This window comes from Ambystoma mexicanum, chromosome 7q (assembly GCF_040938575.1).
Source record: "Ambystoma mexicanum isolate Mex_15411 chromosome 7q, UKY_AmexF1_1, whole genome shotgun sequence".
In the NCBI taxonomy this organism is placed as follows: Eukaryota; Metazoa; Chordata; class Amphibia; order Caudata; family Ambystomatidae; genus Ambystoma; species Ambystoma mexicanum.
In genome coordinates, this window is record NC_090941.1 from 1,132,518,045 (window position 1) to 1,132,530,577 (window position 12,533).

The window sequence follows — 12,533 nt, forward strand, 5'->3', positions numbered from 1 at the left end:
TCTGGTGCTGTTTCTTTGGGGGAAGGAGTCATTGCTGCCAACTGGGCCCATCCCAGGCATTTTAGGCAACAATGCATTGGATTCTAGTTGTAGTTTCACGTGTCATGAGAGATGGTAGACAGACGCCCAGGAGGAGCTGCCCAATAGCCGGCCTGTAAAAGCGGCATTTACCCGATATCTGGCAATGAGATTACTCTCACTCCTTCCCAAAGTGGTTCCTGAGGTGACAGAGGGGGCGGGGGGGGGGCTTCTAGGAGCCGAATAATACGGACATGGTGGAGCTGCAGTAATGACAGTCACTGCGCATGGTCAGGAGAGTAGTGTCTCCTGCACTTGAGATTAGTGTCTCGTGTTCTTGGTGATTAGTGTCTCCTCTTCTGCGCAGCCTCAGTACAGTCCTGGGCCCCCTTCACATCACCCAGTCTCCCAGGACCTTCCCATCTTCCTTAGCAGGTTTGCTCTGAATCCTGCAAGAGGTCACTGCAGAGTAATCCCTTTAGGATCTCGAGGGAGGAATCCACCCAAGATCACTGGAGAGGAATTCACCCAAGATCACTGGGCAAGAATCCTCCCAAGATCACAGGAGAGGAATTCACCCAAGATCACTGGGCAAGAATCCTCCCAAGATCACTGGAGAGAAATGGCTGGGCAGGAGCCAGATGAGGTGAGGTGCCTCCTGGGTTGTTTCTTTGTGGGCAGGAGCCATTGTTGCCAACTGGACCCATGTCATGGGGCTCATCTTCAGCAATCCCAGGCATTTTAGCCAACAGCCAACAATGCTTTGGATTCTAGTTGTAGTTTCACGTGTCACGTTAATTATGGTCCTGTACGTGTTAGAATTCCCAGAATGCAGCGTGATGTTGTCGAAACAAACAGGACTGGCTAAAGGTGTCCTTTATGGCATGGGGGCTTTTTCCAGGTGTGCAGCACGTATAATTGTATTTGTGGAAGGGAAAGCTGAGTGCTTCTATCAGAAACACAGTGCATAAGTTATAAGGTTGGTGAGTGGACCAATGGCCTAACAGGGCACTTTACAATGGCAGTGAATAGTGAGCAGGAAATGATGGAGGTGGCAGAGGAGGAAAATACAAGGGGAAAATCTAGGCAAGGGGCATTATAGATTGCCAATACACCATATACATTATTTATACTTTCTTATAATCCCCTGTAAAGGAAGGTGAAGTTGGGGATTAATAGGGAGGGAGGGTGGTAATGTAGCAAACCTACAAATCTCCTGCAAATCAGGTGAGTCTCCAGCAACAAAACACTGTCTCCCGGCCTCTGCTATTGGCTGTAATAATGAGAATAAATGCACTATCTGGCAACCACTCCCTCAGGAATTCTGCGTGGCTGCACCAAGGAGATGTGTGGGGTGCTGTGCTGAACCACTGCACATGCCATGTGTCTCTGCTGGCTGTGACCCTCACATGTGTCACTACAGGAGCCGTCTTGTACGTTGTACTCGCCCAGGGTTGTGGAAAAGTAGATTTAATATTCCCAGCAGAACCCAAATCCAATCCTCCATTGTCCAGCAGCATTGCAATGCATTCACTGTTTGTGTATTCTCTATCATCTTAAATGTATTATTCTCTGAGGATTTCTGTGCATGTACAGATCCCCATATGCACAGACATTAATAGCCTGTGATTCGGCCTATCCTCTTCTAAAATTCTGCGAGTCTCCCAAACATAGTGAGGCCCTTTTCACATGGGAGAAGAAACATGAGGAGAAGGATGGCTACCCCAACAGAGTAGCAGATTCCACCTCCAGTTATCATCAAAACCAAACTCTGAGTCTGTCTGAATGAGAGTACATGGCTCAGGGCTACAAACACCTAAATGTGTGGGTGAGCGCAGTGAAAAATGAAATGCACACCAAGTCCATTGTGCATTATGTACTTGGTGGTTCAAGCATAAACACCTTATATCACAGAGATACTTGTCAAATATAAATCTCGGTAGTCATTCATATGTTCTTGAAATGCCCTTTATTTTTATGTAAAGCAGCAAGGATCCCTCATTAGTGTTATTTGTCCCATTATCCATTCTAAGATGGGTATTTACAGTACAATGGGAGTGACCAGGATCTTAGAGTCACATTCTCGTATCAGAACATGTTTTTTCTGTTTTGGTTTCCATCAAACCTCATACAGATTACAAAAACAAAAATTACAAAATTACATGGACGTGGTAGCGTCCATGTAGTTATGGTTAAGTTGGTGTTTCCATAGGAAGAGCACTTTTTGGGTGGCTTATAACTTCGCTCCCTCTGGACGAATCCTCACCAAACTTTTGGAGAGGTTTGGTCCAGGGGGGGCAAAGTTATAGGGGGGGTCCCAAAACCTTTGTTTTTTCCTATAGACATAATGGGAAAAAACTTTGCGCACGGCTACAGCCCGAACCTCTGGACGGATTTACACCAAATTTGTCGCAGGAGTGGCGGCTTGATCCCGAAAGCGTGCTTTTGCAAATTTGGTGTAAATCCGTGCAGTAGTTTTTCAAAAAATAAAATGTGAGGCAAAAAAATTAGTGATATCTGTGTTCGCTTCGCGGATGGACTTCCCTGTTCGGTCCGCGGACAGCACCCCGATTGGCCCATGGGCTTGCGTCATGTCCGCGGACATGCGACGTGTTCGCTCATCGGACGGCGTGGGGCTTGGAGCGCATCAGATTTTCTGTGGCGCCCCCCCATCTTGCATTCGCGGACGACCGCAGACAGCATGTTGAAACTTGGATTAAAAATTGTATTTAGTGGAGTGTGTTGGTGTGTAAGAGTGTTTGGGGAGGGTGGGGGAGTATGAGATAGGTTCAATGTTTTGTTTTTTTATGTGCTATACGCTTTTGTTGTGTTCGATTTGTCCGCAGAGAACACGGCTGTTCTGACATTTTGTAAATAAACTAAATGGTGGGGTGTTCAGAGGACGGAGTATGTGTCCTTTTTGTTTGCAAGGGAGGTAAAATTGAGCTAAAAACACTTGCGGTGTATTTAAATGTTCATAAATACACAAACTGGGGGTGTCCTGAGGACGCTGTTCGTATTGTAATCTGTCAAGTTGAATGTGTTCTAAGAACACTCACGGTGTCCCGAAATGGTTGCAATTACACAAAATGGGGGTGTTCTGAGAACGTTGTTTGTATTGTTCGTTGTCAGGTTGAAAGTTTTCTACAAACCCTCCTTTTGTCCGCTGATAGTACATTTTCCTATGGGCCTCACCCGACTTTTTGTCCACTAAAGAAACGATAAATCAGGCTGGTGTGCGCCGACATTATGTGATAATCCTATGACTGGCGCTATTGACCTGGCTGACTTGCTTTTGCAACACTAAATCATATCTCCCGCCCCTAAGCCTGACATTATGAAAGCATTCATATTCCCCGACTCTCTCCGTCACGTTACAGGGTGCGTTATCAAACGTGCCCAGTCGTCTCCAGTCCTATGCAACTTTACACAGAACCCGGAAGACAACACACATTGGGCCTCATTACGACCCAGGCGGATTTCGCGGTGCTAAATGCACCGCGAAGCATGGCGGAAAGCCGCCGATAGCGCCATGGGGGTTGGCGGATTTACCGCCCCATTCCGACCTCGGCGGAGCGGTAAATCCCCAATCCCCATTCTGCCCTTCCCCATTCCCATTTTTGCCCCATAGGGTATAATGGGAGTGGGGAAGGAGTTAATTACGCCACCGTAAAATACGGTGGCGTAATTAACAACGAGGTCCCGTAGCGCCATGGTTTTCTCCGGCTGGTAAAACCAGGCGGAGAAAACCTCCATGGCGCTACGGGAACTCGTAGTATGGCGGAGAGGTACGCCATGCACTACGCTGGCGTAATACCCTCTCCGCCAGGGTCCTAATGAGGCCCATTATGTCACAACACAACGCGCCACAATTCGGAATATGAAACTGTGATTTAAAAGCAAACAGCAAGATTGTAAATTTTGTAAAGTACATTTATTTGACATCAAATGTTAAGAGAATATTCAGCGATTTGCATTTGTCTTTGTTGTCGATCGGCAAAAGTTCATGTTGAGCCACGCGATGTTCCTTTGCGGTACAGAGGGTGTTAGATCAGCTTAGAACACAGTGCGCCACAATTCGGAATATGAAACTGTGGTTCAAAAGTAAACAGCAGGATTGTACATTTGGTAAAGTACATTTATTTCACATGAAATGTTTAGTGAATATTCAGCGATTAGCAATCGTCTCTGCTGTCGATCAGCAAAAGTTTATTTTGAGCCACGCGCTGTTCCTTTGCGGTAGATAGGCTGTTGGTTTATGATAAAAGCAGTAAACGGTCGCACTGATAATCGGAAGGTTGGTCTAACAACGAGGCATTAGACCACCATAATGGTTGGTATGTTGCTTCTAGCCGCTAGTACTCCGTAAGGGCATATTGGTCCTTGGCGATCCTCCCATTAAATGGTGAGGGTCATGAAGTTGCTTACATGGAGCTGCACCTGGCAGTTAAAAAATCCATCCGCTGGAGTCTGAAAATCGTGACATTGGCAAAATGGGGCAACATACCTGTTTTAAAAAACATAAATTAGTCTCACCAGCCGATCTTTATTAAAAATATTAATTTTATTTATTAGGGCGTGAAACTATTTGCTAGCGAAGATAGTGCAACGGAGTATGTTAATAATAAAATAATAATATTTTCGCATTTATATAGCGCTAAGAACCATCAGGTATCTCAGTGCTGCTTATTATTACCCACGGTGTGTGGTGCTCATTTATCGACCACGGAAGGATGAAAGGCTGAGTTTGGCCGTGCCGGGATTGGAACCTGTGTTAGCAAGCTGTGCACGGATGTCAAAGCGAGCGCTCTACTCGCTGTGCCACTTGACCGGCTACAGTGAAGTGGCACAGCGAGTAGAGCGCTTGACCGGCTACAGACCAGTTACATTATTTCTATTAACTCACCGTCTTCCTTTTTCAGAGCCCTGTAAACAACAGGGGATCAATTCGGCGGTGATAATGCGCAGTAGAAAACAATATGTCACATTGAACGAACAAGTACAACTTGACCGGGCTTTAATGCCACGCTATTGTTATTATATTCCGGTATAAAATAATCTAAAGGGTTACTTACATTATAATTGCATTTTCCATTGTCCAAGTGTAGTGCAGTCCCAAAATACGACTCCGCGTGTGCCAACGATCTTTCTCAAAGTGATATAATATACAAAAGTGGTTTCGTTTCAGAAATGTCATCTTTATCGTGACTTAAGTCTTTGCTACACTTCTTCAAAAGAAGTCTTTCAGCACAATCTCTGTCTGTCAAGGTAAAAAAAAATAGAACCTTATACTGGGAGTCGTGGGCCTCTCCGGGCCGCGAGAAACAAGTGGAAGCAGCTGACCTTCACTGTGAACGAGCATAAATGCTTACTTTGCAACATTCTGTGTAAAGCCATCTGTGAGAACTTGCTGTTTACACTACATCTTTGTATATTGTTTGCGTGCTAATAAAAAAAGTTTGTTTAAGGGACGTTATGGTTCCAAGTAAAGCCGAAAAACCCCTGAAATTCGCCAGTTATGGTAAGCTAAGCAACCACAACTCGCGCCACCACCGTGCACTGCTAAGACTAACACCCAGGACATCAAAGATGACATCGCAAATGTCATTGATGACATCACTGATGACATCACATGTGCATTTACTTTTCATGAAATTTGTACACTAGGGATTTTTATTATAATGTTGTGAAAAAAGTGTCAAGGATCATTGCAATAAATATCATACCGTAATTAGTGCTTTGAACGATGCATTGATATAAATAGCATTGTATTATGGGGTTCTATCTAGTATACTGAGCTACTAATGGAGAAACATAGCATTGTGTGCAGCGTACAAGATGAAAGTATAATATTTGTAATGTTAACATGTTGAATAATGAAATGATAATTGTCCTGAAATGTTCGAAAATAAACAAAATGGGGGTGTTCGGAGGACGTTCTTCGTATTGTGTGACTGCTTAGCTGTATGCAATAAGGGAATGGCACAGAGAGTAAAGTGGAAATGGTAGAAGGGGTGTCGAAGAGTTACGCGGTCTGTGGACACCGCGGCTGTCCATGGACAGGGCGTGCTACATCCGGGGTTTTCCAGCAAATGCAACATGGAAAGAAGACTGTACGGATTAGCCAATCAGATGTTGAGGTTGTGGATTTGTGTTGAAAGAGACTGTGTGTGGTGAAGATGGCAGAAGTAGAGAAAGTCAGGGTGTTGGTGCTTGGAGATATGTTTGTCCATGGTTTACAACAGTACGCTCGATGCAGGCATGTTGAAAAGAACTTTGATGTGAAAGGAGTGGAGGTGGTGTGGAGCACTGTGCCTGATTGCAATGTACAGGGAATTGTACAAGTTTGTGAGGATATGGCCACGATGAACAGTCCGCATGTGGTAGTTTTGCACTATAGTGCTTTCCATTTGGGCAACGTCAGTGCCCCTACTTTGTTGGCTGATTTGGAACGCTTGGTTCAAGCCGTAATGATGATCCTTCCAAATGCGAAAGTAATTTTTTCTGGATTACTACCTATGGCAATATTGGCCAATAGTTCAGTTTTTTGTCCTCAGCAAAACATTGCTAGGTGTGTCATCAACCGAGGCGTGTGTGCCTTCATGCTTAGAGCTGGTATGTTCTTCTGTAATAATGAGAATATTGATGCCAGTAATACTGTTAATTTTAAAGAAGATGGCATCTCTTTATCTTTTACGGGAAATGCCTTTCTATTTTGGAATGTAAGGTTTGCTTTGGAGAAGGTTATGTAAAGATTTTAGGATTAAAGTAAGAAAAAAAAAACAAGAAAAAAAATACAAAATAACAGGTGTCTGTCAAGCATCTGTAAAAAAAAAAAACGGCTCTTTTCAGAGCCAACTTCAAAGGGGAAATGGGGCACACTATTTAAATTTACATTCACCGCGCTCAGATTCTCAATATGGCCGCAGACATGGCGGTAGTCCGCGGACATCAAAATCACTACGTGAGGGTTCAGTATGTTCTATGTTACATGTATATGAAGTCAGGGATATTATGGTTAAGTTGTGCTACTAAAAACCTATGAAATTCAGTGAAAAAACTTTGTTAAAGGGACGTTATGGTTAAGTTGCTCTACTAAAAACCTATGAAATTCAGTGAAAAAACTTTGTTAAAGGGACGTTATGGTTAAGTTGCACTACTAAAAACTTATGAAATTCAGTGGAAAAAACGTTGTTAAATGGACGTTATGGTTCAAAGTAAAACCGAAAAACCCCTGAAATTCGGCAGTTATGGTAAGATAAGCAACCATAACTCGCGCCACTGTGCATTGCTAACACTAACACCCAGGACATCAAAGATGACATCACAAATGTCATTGATGACATCACTGATGACATCACATCTGCATTTACTATTCATAAAAACTCTGTACAAGGGATTCTTATAATGCTGAGCAAAAACTGTCAAGGATCATTGGGATAAATATCATGAGCTAATTAGTGCATTAAGTAATGCATTGATATAAATAGCATTCTATTATGAAGTTCTATCCAGTATACTAAGCTACTCATGCAGAAACATAGGCAGTGTGTGCAGCATACATGATGAAGGTGCCATATTCATAATCTTGCCATGTTGAATAGTGAAATGATAACTGCTTTCTTATTAGAGTTTTGCGTACTGTGAAACATGTAATAAGTAGATAATAAAACCCACTTAATACATAATTATTACAGACAAAACACAAAGAGACAACAACACATACAAATATGAGTATATACAGGGACAGTGAAGTAAACAAAAAAGCAGAAGTAGTAGCAGAAAGAGTTCATAACCTAACTGATTGTCTTTATGCAGAGAAACTATTGCTCTGTTTCAAAGCTGCTACTTACCATATGTATGTTTATCACATGATGTGACTGCACCCAAAGGAAAGGAGAGTGAGTATAATGTATGCAAATATGAGCATATACAGGGAAGGTAGAGTAATAAAAATAAAACTATGAGAAAGTGCTGATAACCCTAATGATTATCTTCATGCACAGAAATGATTGCTCTCTTTCAAGCATGTGTCTTCCGCTATGTATATGTTTGATATGATTTGACTTGACCCTAAGTCTACAAATATAGTACCTTTTCAATTTTTACTTCCTGACTGTTACTGAAAAAAACTATGTGGCTTAGATATGTCAGTAAAGGAAAAAAAGGGAGAGCCAGCCATGTGATGTCATCAGTGATGTCATCAATGAAATTTGTGATGTCATCTTTGATGTCCTGGGTGTTAGTGTTAGCAGTGCACGGTGGCGCGAGTTATGGTTGCTTATCTTACCATAACTGCCGAATTGCAGGGGTTTTTCGGTTTTACTTTGAACCATAACGTCTCTTTAACAAAGTTTTTTCACTGAGTATATATATATATATATATATATATATATATATATATATATATATATAATTCATTGCAATCCATTCAAAGCATTTATATTCAGGATTGATTTAGAAAGAGAAATCATATATATGTTATTAAAATACATCAAGTAGCTAGCATTATAATTAAAAAGCATCATCAGAATATATGTTATGCATCTAATATCAGAAAATAATAGATATGGTTATTCTAGGTGTTATGGCTACAATATTTACTGGAATTCAGCATAATAAATGAATATGTTGAACTTAAATGTACTAATGGCAGCACAAAGAAATAATGTCATTATTTGTTAGTATCACCTTTTACAACAAATACACACCATTTTGTGTTTCTAAATGTCCTTACTTCCAGGAATGGGGTGTGATCCAATTAAAACCAATGCTCTGCTTCTTCTGTGAGCTCCAAGGCAATGCTTAATTTTGCAGGCGGGTCACTAGTTGCTAGTGCTGCTAAACCAGCACATTTATTACAGTCTGCAAAGACACTAATAATTAACAAAGAATGGGGCATACAAGCACATTTGTAGAGCCTGCAGCCTGGTGCTCTGGCGACTTACAAGGTCTATTAGAACCCCAGCATTTCCCAGGCGGGTGGAGCCTATCCGCGTCCCCCCTCAAATCCTCCATATAGACAATGCACCCTCAGTGTGATGCCGGCTTTCCTGTAGGGCAAACACGATGACCAAGTATGTCCACAAATACGAGGACACTCCCCTCCTATGGCAGTGCTGCTGTTGCTGATGTTCTCATATTACCATTAATCGTAAAAGGTCAGTCCCACTCCTCCAAGAGAGTGTTTATGCTCTGGCTCTCATCCAGTCAGCAGCAGTGGGGGTGGATTTAGTAAACATGCACCTAACAATGCAAAATATCTCGTAAAGAGTGAGTGGGACCCCTCCTGCATGAAGACGGTGGGTAGCGGAGCCATCCTGCATGAAGGTGATTGGTAGCAGAGCCATCCTGCATGAAGGTGATGGGTAGCAGAGCCATACTGCATAATGGTGGTGTGTAGCGGAGCCATCCTGCATGAAGGTGATTGGTAGCAGAGCCATCCTGCATGAAGGTGATGGGTAGCAGAGCCATACTGCATAATGGTGGTGTGTAGTGGAGCTATTCAATATGAATGTGGTGGGTAGCGAAGCCATCCTGCATGAAGACGTGGGTAGCAGAGCCATCCTGCATGAAGGTGATGGGTAGCAGAGCCATCCTGCATGATGACGGTGTGCAGTGGAGCTATTCTGTTTGAAGGTGGTGGGTAGCGAAGCCATCCTGCATGAAGACGGTGGGTAGCGGAGCCATCCTGCCTGCAGGCAGTAGGTAACAGAGCCACCCTGCATGAACGCGGTGGGTAGCAGAGCCATACTGCATGAAGACGGTGGGTAGCGGAGCCATCCTGCATGAAGACGGTGGGTAGCGGAGCCATCCTGCCTGCAGGCAGTAGGTAACAGAGCCACCCTGCATGAACGCGGTGGGTAGCGGAGCCACCCTGCATGAACGCGGTGGGTAGCAGAGCCATCCTGCATAAACGCTGTGGATAGCAGTGGGAAAGTAACATGCAAAGTTGTAATAGTGTGACTCCAGAAGTTTAGTATCCTGTTGAGAGGCAACATGAGTAGCGAGGAATGCCTAGCGGAAGGCTAAATCAGTCATCAAATGGCCAGAAAACAAGAGTGGGAATTAAGGTTTTATTAGAGTGCTAGGTGAGTTGGGGGCAGATTTGGCATCTGTTCAGTGGGTTCCTCAAGGCAGCCGTGACTGTAGAGATAATGAATTGTTGTCGCTTTGACTCAATCTCAAAGAGGACCCCAAGGCTGTGACCCTTGGGACTGGGGTGAGGAGTTTGGAGAGGAAAGATATGGGTGGGAGGTGTTGCAAGCTGTGAGACATCTTTTGGCTTTGTAGCACTTGAGCATTCAGTACTGCAGTGCTATCCAGTGAACGGTGGCAGTGAAACCGTTAGATATAAGGATGGATCGCTCAGATGTGAATGAAGGGAAGGTTCGAGGGTCTGGGTGTTGTTGGTGAGTTGGAGACCTGGGAGAGATTGGTTTGTGGGGGAGGAGGTGTACAGTGTGAAGAGAAGTGAACAAATAACAGGTTCCTGTGTCACACCCACAGACACTTCGTGGAATCCCTCTGATTAGGGAAGGTGCTCAATATCCAATGCGGGGAACAAGGAAATACCATAGCGACTTGAAGACTATAGGTCCTCATTACGAGTTTGGCAGTATCTGGGTGGTAAAACTGCCAGGATACTACCAAACTGTATTACCGTTACCGCCACTTGGTCTGGCGCTATTAGCGCAAGTGGCGGTGTAAATCTCCCATTTCTTTCGAGTCCATAGGACTCTAAGGGGGGGTTTTTGGCAGAATTACTGTGGCAGTAATTCCACCACAGTAATTGCGCCGATTTTGCCGATTCTTTGACTGAGAGTTGAAGGATTTACCTCCAGGATTTTGCTGGAGGTAAATCCTCAACTCCAGGACCCTACATGTAATATGGTGGAGCAGGAAAAGTGGCGGTAATTCCGTTACTGCTAATTCTTTCCTGCTCAACCATACTTGTAATGAGGCCTTATGCAATGTTTGGATTAGTGTGCTGTAATTGGCCGTTCATGGGTGGGTAGAGATGTTATGATAACTGTTCCAAGAATAATAAATGGTTAGGTGGGTGTGTGCATAGTTGTATGTACACTAGTATTGATTGTAGGGGCTTTTCTTTGGTTTTGATGAAGGAGAGACATCGGGCCTCATTACGAGTCGGGCAATCGGTAAAATTGGCAGGCTGCCGCCAAACCCGTGCGGATTTACCCACGCCGGACTTGCTGGAATCACTGGGGTATTACAGCGCTGGTGTTCCGGTAACTCCAGCGCCAGTATTCCATTACTCCCCATAGGACTCCACGGGAATGGGGACCGCAGAAACACCGGCACCATGCGGTAATGGTGGCAGTGTTTCTGTGTCCATTCTTGCAGCCGGGTGGCATTACGCCCGCCAGTACAGACCTGGCAGGTGTAACGCCACACGGCCCCAGACTTGTACTTTGCCGGTCCAGAGACAACGGTGGCGGCAGGTTTACTGCCCCCGTTGTCTCTGTACCGGAAAGCCTGTAATGAGGCCCATTGTGTCTTAAAGTAATGTGACCTAGTTCATGACACACACAGTTATGTGGGTTTTGTCACTGTGTATGAGAAATAAAGTGGTGACATGCCGGAACTCAAAGCTGCAGAGGCAGGGGCTAAGCCCCGCTTACATCAGTGTAGTGTGAGCCATGCTTCTACCTTGGTTTATATCATGGCTGAAGTTTAAGGTTGTGTCATGGGTGCTGCCTACCTCTGTGGCATAGAGTGGCCTGTGACATGAGTATCATGGCAATCAGAGAAGCGACGGAAGAGTGGCGCATTGGTGCCTAGCGCATAGAGCAGAACACAGATGGAGCACATGGTTGAAAGGCTGTGTACTGCATAGGCCAGCTGCTGCTCTGGAAGTGCTTGGCACAATTACTATAAGGTGCAAACATAGCAAAATGGCAGACATCTGTCTATTGTATTGGGCATGTGCAAAGGAGTGTTGTCCTGGAAGGGCACAGGATCCATTCTGTGGAGAGCTCCCTGCACATTACCAGTATGAAGACACTGATTCATGATGCAGTCCCTTTCTCAGCCTTCATCCTGGAGCAGCCCTTCTGCATATGGTGGCATCGTCCTTCTGTGAGCTGGTCCTCTTCATCATGGAGCAGCTCTTCTGCATATGGTGGCATCGTCCTTCTGTGAGCTGGTCCTCTTCATCATGGAGCAGCCCTTCTGCATATGGTGGCATCGTCGTTCTGTGAGCTGGTCCTCTTCATCCTGGAGCAGCCCTTCTGCATATGGTGGCATCATCCTTCTGTGAGCTGATCCTCTTCATCCTTGAGCAGCCCTTCTGCATATGGTGGCATCGTCGTTCTGTGAGCTGGTCCTCTTCATCCTGGAGCAGCCCTTCTGCATATGGTGGCATCGTCCTTCTGTGAGCTGGTCCTCTTCATCCTGGAGCATCCCTTCTGCATATCATGGCATCGTCCTTCTGTGAGCTGGTCCTCTTCATCCTGGAGCAGCCCTTCTGCATATGTTGGCATCGTCGTTCT

The 12,533-nt window shown here is 44.6% G+C and overlaps 1 pseudogene; it reads left to right on the plus strand.

The window, feature by feature from the left end:
- The first annotated feature begins 413 nt into the window (after positions 1–413).
- Positions 414–12,533, plus strand: part of LOC138528231 (zinc finger protein 208-like) — a 262,378-nt pseudogene continuing 250,258 nt past the window's right edge.